Source organism: Tupaia chinensis, unplaced genomic scaffold (assembly GCF_000334495.1).
Source record: "Tupaia chinensis unplaced genomic scaffold, TupChi_1.0 Scaffold000330_1, whole genome shotgun sequence".
Classification (NCBI taxonomy): domain Eukaryota; kingdom Metazoa; phylum Chordata; class Mammalia; order Scandentia; family Tupaiidae; genus Tupaia; species Tupaia belangeri.
The window spans coordinates 1,625,163-1,633,607 of record NW_006159824.1 but is presented as its reverse complement, the minus strand read 5'-3'; the positions used below and the strand labels follow the sequence as shown (position 1 = coordinate 1,633,607).

General features: G+C 46.2%; 1 long non-coding RNA gene and 1 other non-coding gene across 3 annotated transcripts in view; one reads left to right on the top strand and one right to left on the bottom strand.

Moving 5' to 3' along the window:
- Positions 1 to 7,856, top strand: part of LOC114008372 (uncharacterized) — a 12,559-nt gene extending 4,703 nt beyond the window's left edge. Inside the window, exons 3-4 of one of the 2 annotated variants that reach the window (XR_003549922.1) lie at positions 2,493 to 2,668; positions 6,656 to 7,856. This is a non-coding gene — a long non-coding RNA (uncharacterized LOC114008372). Of the gene's footprint in view, positions 1 to 2,492; positions 2,669 to 2,995; positions 3,209 to 6,655 lie in introns of those variants that run through there. The other variant, XR_003549921.1, reaches the window with a different exon arrangement.
- Positions 7,076 to 7,208, bottom strand: LOC114008381 (small nucleolar RNA SNORA16B/SNORA16A family). Its single transcript, XR_003549930.1, has one exon. It is a non-coding gene; the product is annotated as a small nucleolar RNA SNORA16B/SNORA16A family (small nucleolar RNA).
- Positions 7,857 to 8,445: the final 589 nt, after the last annotated feature.

Sequence of the window (8,445 nt, the reverse complement as noted above, 5' to 3'; positions counted from 1 at the left end):
GCGTAATGGCTATGTCGCTGGACTCCCATGTAGTCAACTGCAGTTTAAGTCCTGGACCGGTGGCTTAAACTCATGCCGGGCATGTGTGTGTGCATGGCCAAGTTCTGGAGAGGAGAATGAAGGAGAGGGGATTGCAGCATGGACATCCCCCCTGGGGATGATTTCTTGCTTTCTATCTTTCTGGTGAGCGCATGGTGCCCTATAGCAAAAACGTCTAAAAGAAATAATTTAATTTTATTTCTTCATTCATTTATTTTCATTTGACCAGAGAGAGACACACACAGAGAGAGAAGGAAAGTGAGAAAGCGAGCCACCAGGTCCAGGACTCGAACCATAGTTGGCCATGTGAGAGTATCCAGTGCCTTAACCACCACGCCACCTGCTGGTTCCATTCCTTGGCATTTTCTAAGTTGATGAGAAGAGACTGGTCTCCCTATCTTGACCAGAAGGAAGGGCTCAAGTAACTTTTATCCATACGAAATATTTACAGACACCTACCATGGCAGGTACTATGCTTTAGGCCTAGGCATACACATATGAATAAGATACTGTCTCTCTCCTCACAACTCCCACAATCAAATCAGAGGAACGGTTACATTTATTTTTTTAATATTCTATTTAACTTTATTTACTATTTTTATATTGCAGTTTTATCAGAGAAAGAGAGAGGGAGGGAAAGTGAGAAAGCAAGCCACCAGGTTCAGGACTTGAACCACAGTTGGCCATGTGGGAATTCAGTGCCTTTAACCACCACACCACCTGCTGGCCCTGGAACAGTTACATTTAAGAAAGAAAGAAAGAAATCGATGGGGGCAGCAGATTGTATGGTGGTTAGGGCGTTGGACTCCCAGATGGCCAACCATGGTTTGAGTCTCAGACACGGTGGCTTGCTTTCTCACTTTCCCTCACTCTCTCGTTCTCTGTCTCTCTCTGGTGAGCACATGTAGCACACAAGCCCTAGAGCAAAGTTAAAAAAAATAACAAAAATAAAATAAAGCAAAAGGAAAAAAAGAAATGAGAGCTCAGCATGAAGAGAGAGACACATGTACCATGGAGTGAGTGGTGCATGGGAGGTACTGACTCACTCTGCTTGGACCTGCTGGGAGGCTTCACAGCAGAGGAGCCCCTTGAGCTGGGTCCTGAAGGATGAGTAGGAGTTTGCCAGATGGATGCGTGGGCAGGGGCATTCCAGGCAAAGGGAGCAGCTTGTGGAAAATCACAAAGGCATGAGCCAACTTGGCATATTGTTTATTGTTTGGGAGCTATAAATAACTCCTGTGTGGAGAACAGAGAGTGTCAGAGCATAATGTAGAATGAAGCTGCTGGGGCAGAGGTCCCGTCTGAAAGGCCTTTCCAGAGACTGATACTTTTTTTTTTTTTTTTCAAAAACGTTTATTCACTTTTTCCCATGAGTGAGAGAGACAGAGACAGAGAGACACAGAACCAGTTCTCCCGACAGTGTCAGCACAGTGACCCACCCAGGTCAGGGGCACGTGAATGCCTGGTGTACTCTGGGAGTTCTCCAAAGAGAACTTAGAACCATCCCCTGTGGGTCAGCTTCTCAGAGCATCACGTGTTACTGCTGCGTGGCCGCCCAGACTTTCCACAGAGACGGGTACTTCTCAAACACGTCTGATGCCACAGTTGGATGATAAGGGGAGTCAGGTTATAGTCCTTTTGCATGTGGAGTTTTGGGTTTTTTGGGTTTTTTTTTTTTTTTTTTAGAGATTTTTGCTATAGGGCACATGTACTCACTGGAGAGACAGAGAGAGACAGAAAGTGACATCCCCCCCCAGGAGGGATGGCCATGCCACAATCCCCTCTCCTCCATTCTCCTCTTGAGATCTTGGGTGTGCACACACATGTGCCTGGCAACTCCCGAATCCGGGACTTGAACTGCAGTTGACTACATGGGAGACCAGCGATGTAACCATTATACCAGCTGCTGGTCCCAGAATTGTTTTTTCACTATGAGGGGTCTTCATGGAAAATGCGTATGATGAAACAACTATGCATGAATTCCAAAATTTTTTGCACTAAAGTAGACTCATACTTGAATTCCATTTTTAAAAAATAATTATTTAATTTTATTTATTCATCCATTTATTTTAATTTGACAAGAGAGAGACAGAGAGAGAGAGGGGAAGTGAGAAAGCAAGCCACCAGGTCCAGGACTTGAACAGTGTTCGGCCATATGAGAGTGTCCAGCGCCTTAACCACCACGCCACCCGCTGGTCCCCGAATTCCATTTTTCTACAACCTTTTTGAAGTCCCCTTATATCTCATTTTTTTTGTTGTTGAAAACTCACATGGAATTTTGCATTCTACATTATAACAACCTGATGCCTGGTTTCATAGGAAAATGGTCCTTTAGATGACTAGATTAATTACTTAACCTTTTCTCAACTTTTCAAGGAAAAAAAAATGTAACTCTCCAGGAATGTGGACATATTTATTCCTAGATTTTGTTTTCCCTGGCTCACTGCCGCTAGGACTAACAGGAAGCCACTCATGGTGCAGCAAGAGCTCCTCTGGAAAGTTCCCTGAGCACGCCAGCGCCCATCCGCCTCTGTTAATCCACACTGAGCACCTCTCAGCCTGCAGTGAAGTCATCCATTTTTGTCCTCTGCTCTTTATTTCCCATGTTCCGCACCCAAAGATGCCGCAGGTGAGTGATGAATCCCTGAACGGGAGAAACAGTGAGTGAAGGAACACTGAAGGGGTTTGCTCAGTGCCTGGCGCTCCTGACCTTGTGTTTGTGTCCACTTTGTGTCCTTGAGATGTGGCACTATCGCAAAACGGAGTTGCCAGTGGACCAAATTACCAGTGCCTGCCCACATAAAGAAAGTCCTGGAAGCAGATGCTGAGCCTGATATGTCTTTAGGGAGATGATAAAAGAGAGGGTCTAAGATTGTACACAGTTTACTCTGGGGGGGCTGTAGGGTGTAGAGGTGTGTCTGTATTTGTGAACCCTGAAACTGCTCTTCTTTCTCAGGAGAGTCCCTGCCAGAACCATCAGAGATACAGGAGGTCCTGAGCAGAGCCCAACTACTCCCAGCGTACCCACGGGAGGGCTCCCTCTACAGGAACTAGACAGGGAAACAATGGGGCAGGCAAGGATGAATGTCAAGACCCACAAGGAACATTGCTCTGCTAAAAATGAGTCTTTAGGGACCAACAGTTAGCGTAATGGCTATGTCACTGGACTCCCACGTAGTCGACCGCAGTTCGTGTCCCGAACCCGGTGACTTAAAACTCACGCCAGGTGCGTGTGCGTGCGTGCCCAAGATCCTGAGAGGAGAATGGAGGAGAAGGGATTGCAGCATGGCCATCCCCCTGGGGGGTGATTTCTCGCTTTCTGTCTCTCTGTCTCTGTCTGTCTGGCGAGTGCACACACCCTATAGCAAAAACCTCTGAAAAAAAAAAAAAGAATCTTACAGTGTTGGGTTCAACTGATGTTGGGCTTCTAAGGCCTACTAGAATTGCCTCTCATCCCTTGTCTCTCCTGAGCCCTTCCTCCTCCAAATCAACCAGAGACCAGGCCGTGGGAAATCAGCTCAGACCCAAGGCCCAGGAAATGGAAGAACATGGCCGGGGAGACAAGCACAAGTCAGTGTTTGTGGTTCAGGCCAGAAGAGCACATTTGGTGAAATGCTCTGAAGTAGGGGGTGGGTAATGAAGCAGGAGGGCAGTGAGGCTCATTGGGTGGTCGGAGGACTACACCCACTGCCTGAATGGAGAACTCAGGTGAGTTTCCAGCGTCTGGAAGTGGGGGCTGTGGGGAGGCTGGTGGTGAGGCTGAGGCTGGCACAGACGAGACAGAGCTGAGGCTGGAGCTAGGTTGGAGCCAAGGCTGACAGTAGGATGGTGGTCCTACCCACAGATAATTTCTCTGTCACTTCCTCAACCTAATCTTCTCCTTTTCCTCTTCTAATCCAGCCCTTTGCTCTGTCACCAAGCCTCCACCTTCCCATCCTCATTGTGTGCCGAGGTCTGGAGGATCTGATCCTGGGTCTCTCCCTGCAGCTTAGTTTCCAGGGCAGTGGATCAGTGGAGGATGTGCTCAACTAAAAGCTTTGAGCCTGATCTGCACGTCTAAATAATGTCTGATCTGGCAAATTCTGGTTCTGGGCCAGAACGTGGCCAACATCTGTGTCCAAATTCTTAGTTACAAGTTGTAGCACTGACTCTGATTTATTTAAGGAAAGAAAGAATTTACTACAGAATATTGGGTAGCTCACAAAACTACCAAGAAGATTACCAAACTGGGTTTGGCAAGAGCATGGACAGCCACAAGTCTAAGGTGTTACTAAAGTCACTGCTGTCACCCTGAACACTAGATGTTGCTGCCAGCAGCCCTCTGTGGCCTCTGGGCCTAGAAACTGCTGTAACTGCTCAGAAATATTCTCTGCTATGCTCCAGTGGCTCCCAAATCCAAGGACAGGGTAGGGGTCCTGGCCACCTGAACCTGGTCCTGTGCTCTCATCCTGGCTAGAAGGAGCACCTGGAAATGGACACCTGGTGTTTCAGCGTTTACAGGCATTTGGGTTTTGTCTCCCATAAAAAGCAATAATGTTAGGGGCCAGTCCCACGGCTGGTGGTTAAAGTGCTGGATTTCCACATGGCCGATGGTGGTTCAAGTGCCAGTCCTGGTGGCTTGAAAACCATACCTGGCATGTGTGTGTGCGCGCCCAAAATCCCAAGAAGAGAATGGAAGAGAAGGGATTGCAGCACAGTCTCCTGGGGGTGATTTCTCACTTTACTTTTCTTTGTCTCTCTCCAGAGAGAGCACACCCGCCCTATGATGAAAAGCTAAAAGAAAACAAAAACAAAACTGGGGGGCCAGCAGATGGCTTAATGGCTACATCACTGGACTCCCATATAGTCAACCATGATTCAAGTCCTGAACCTGGCTGCTGGAAACTCATCCTGGGTGTGTGTGCATGCATGCCCAAAACCCTGAGAGGATAATGTATGAGAAGGGATTGTGGCATGGCCATTCCCCATTGGGGGGTGATTTCTTGCTTTCTGTCTCTCTGTTTCTCTCTGTGTCTCTGGCGAGCACACATGCCCTGTAGCAAAATCTCTCTAAAAGAAACAAAACAAAACAAAAAAACAACGAACAACTAAAATAATGAATGCAGGGCCAGCAGGTGGTGTGGTGGATAAGTGCACTGGACTCTCACCTGTCTGACCGTGGTTCAAGTCCCAGACCTAGTGGCTTGCTTTCTCACTTTCTCTCTCTCTGTCTCTGTTTCTCTCCAGTCAAATTAAAATAATGATGATGATAAATAAAATAATTCTTTAAAAATAACATAATGAATGCTTAAATGTCTTAATAAATGTCTGAGAAACATACACTTAGTCAATTTCTTCGTTAAATTTCATATTCCTAATTTTTTTCCTACACTAGAAAACAATTAGTTGGTTAATTTTCTCACTTTCTGGAATTTCCTAAATACTTACCAAAATTGCTGAGAAATTAGAGCCAATCATAGATTTGAAGAGCTCTTTGCAGGCATTTTTTTTTTCCCTAAAAAATAAACATTTTCTTAAAAATCTTTTTTTTTTTTTTTAGAGGTTTTTGCTATAGGGCGCATGCACTCACCAGAAAGACAGAGAGAGACAGAGAGATAGAAGGTAAGAAATCACCCCCCAGGGGGGATGGCCACGCCGCAATCCCTTCGCCTCCATTCTTCTCTTGGGATCTTGGGCACACACGCACACGGGTCCGATGTGAGTTTAAGCCACCAGGTTCAGGACTCGAACCGTGGTCAACTACATGGGAGTCCAGTGCCATAGCTATTACGCTGTTGGTCCCACCTAAAAATCTTTTTTATAAAAGAATTATTTATTATCATTATTTTTCAGTTTGACCAGAGAGAGAGCAAACCACCAGGTCTGGGACTCAAACTGCAGTGGAAGTCCAGCACCTTAACCACTGCGCCACCTGCTGGCCCCAAATTATTTTTTTAAAAAAGAGGTTTGTTTGGTTGTTTTGTTTTGTTTTGTTTTGCCTTAGAGTGCGTGCACTCACAGGAGAGAGAGAGAGACAGAGATAATGAGAGGAAAAGTGAGATATCACCCCACCGGGGGCCTGGCCACACTGCAGTCCCTTCACCTCCATTCTCCTCCCAGGACCTGGGGCACACACAGACACATCTGGCTTGATTTTCAAGCCACCAGGTCTGGGACTCAAACCACTTTTGGCCATGTGGGAGTCCAGCAACATAACCCTATGCCATCTGCTGGCCCCTTCTTAAAAATCTGAACAAGGTTCAATCCTGTAGACAGATTTTAAACCCTGTGCAAAGAGAGCCAGGACCCTCATGGCCAATCACGGTTGGAGCTCTGGCCCTGGTGGTTTAAAAAATACATGATGCACATTTGTCTGCATGCTCTAAATCCGGAGAGATAGACATGGAAGAAAAGAGATTGCAGTGTGGCCACACCCCATTGGAGGCTGTTTTCCTTCTCTTTCTCTCTCTCTGACAAGTGTATACACCCTCTGGCAATTGAAAACAAAGTGTCCTTGTGGTTGTTTTTTTGACACTTCCAGAGTCTTTTAGTTCCCACTGATAGGATACAACATTAGCTATTTCCACTGGAAATTCTGCTTTTCCTTCTGCTGCCTCTTCCCATGTGTGTCTCCCAGCTCTGCAGACCTGGCAAACATACAGGAACACAGGCCTCGGTCTCCCACGCTCCCAGAGCAAGCTGGTCCTCAATTGCCGTGCACCAGACCTGCCAGTAGCCAGCTGCCAGGTCCTGGCTGCTGCTGTCCATTACTGGAGTCCTGGCGTCCTACCTCTGGAAACGTGGGCTGCCATCATCCTGGCTCATCCCGGACATGGCTAAGACGACAGCAGGGTTGTCCTGAAGTACGTTCTCGCTCCCCTCAGTGGGTCTGAGTCCCGAAGGCCACCCACTACAGGGCCACATGCAATCGAATCCAGCAAAGTGGCCTCACCTGCCCCCAATTCCTCTCCATCCCATCCCGGCAAGCTGCTTCCCACACCCTCCCTCACCACGCGGGACCTCACAAGGCTTGGCTAGCCCTAGGAATCCTGTCCAAGGCTGTCTTTCTCCACAATGTTGCAGACCAGTTATGGCAAACCGAACGACAACCGTTGGGGGGGAAATTGTTAAATCTTTACAGATATATTATACTTAGTGTGGAATGTGAGTGTATTTTAATGTGCTCCTTGCTGAGAGGTGATATAGCCTGGTAGTGAGAATGTGAACCTGAGAAACAGCCCGTCTGGATTCAAGTTCTCTTTGCCATTTACCAGTTATACAATGTAGAGCAAATGATTTCATTTCACTGTGTAATGGTTCCTCACCCATTAAGAAAAGGAAAGAAGATGATGGTAATGATAGTTTCTACTTCTGAGGGGGGAAATAGTCATTCCTATGATCTGAGTGTTTGTATCCCTCCAAAACTCATATGTTGACATCTAATCCCTTATGTAATCGTATTAAGTGGTTGTGCCTTCAAGAGGTGATTAGGTCATAAGGGGGAGCCCTCGTGAATAGGATTAGTGCCCTTATAATAGAGGTCCAAGAGAGCGTGTTCACTCCTTCTGCCATGTGAGGAGGTAGCTAAGAGGCACCACAATGAAGCAGAGGGCATGCTCTCATCAGACACCTTGTCTGCCAGCACCTTCTGGGACTTCCCCGCCTCCAGAACTGTGAGCAGTACATTTATATTGTTTACAAATTACCTTGTTTAAGGCATGTTGTTATAGCAGTACAAATGGACTGAGACAATAATAATCATCCCTGGTTACTATTAGCACAACTTCAGATTGTTGTGAGGATTAAAGGAGTTAATAGTTTTAAATATTTTGGAATTATTCCCAGCAAGAAGTAAGTGTTCTTTAAAGATTTGTTTAAATAAACAAACAAATGTAGAAGAGCTTTTGGTCTGTGACTATTTGCCTAAGTCTTTAAGAAGGTTCTATCTCAGTTCACTTGGCTAGTGAACCTAGGGAGCGTTGTGGGCAGACACAGGCCACAGTTATGAGAGTAACCAGGTACAATTATGTTTAGGAATTTGGAAAACCACAAATTAGTCTGGAAGGACCCATTGCTGGGAACCTGGTGGTTTTTGTTTGTTTATTACTATTTTTGTTGTTGTAGGTTTTTGGCATAGGGTGCATGTAGTCAGTCAGAGAGACAGAGAGAGGGAAAGTGATAAATTACCCTCCTTCATTCACCTCTCAGGATTCTGAGCACGGACAAACCTTGCACCCAGTATGATCCTCAAGTTACCAGGTCTGGGACCAAACCGTGGTCAGCTGTGTAGGAGTCCAGCACCTTAATCACCATCACCATGCCACCTGCTGGCCCTTGTTTGTTACTTTTTTTTTTTTTAGAATTATTTTATTCAGTTTTATTCATTTAAATTTGACCAGAGAGAGACACACAGAGAGAAAGAGGAAA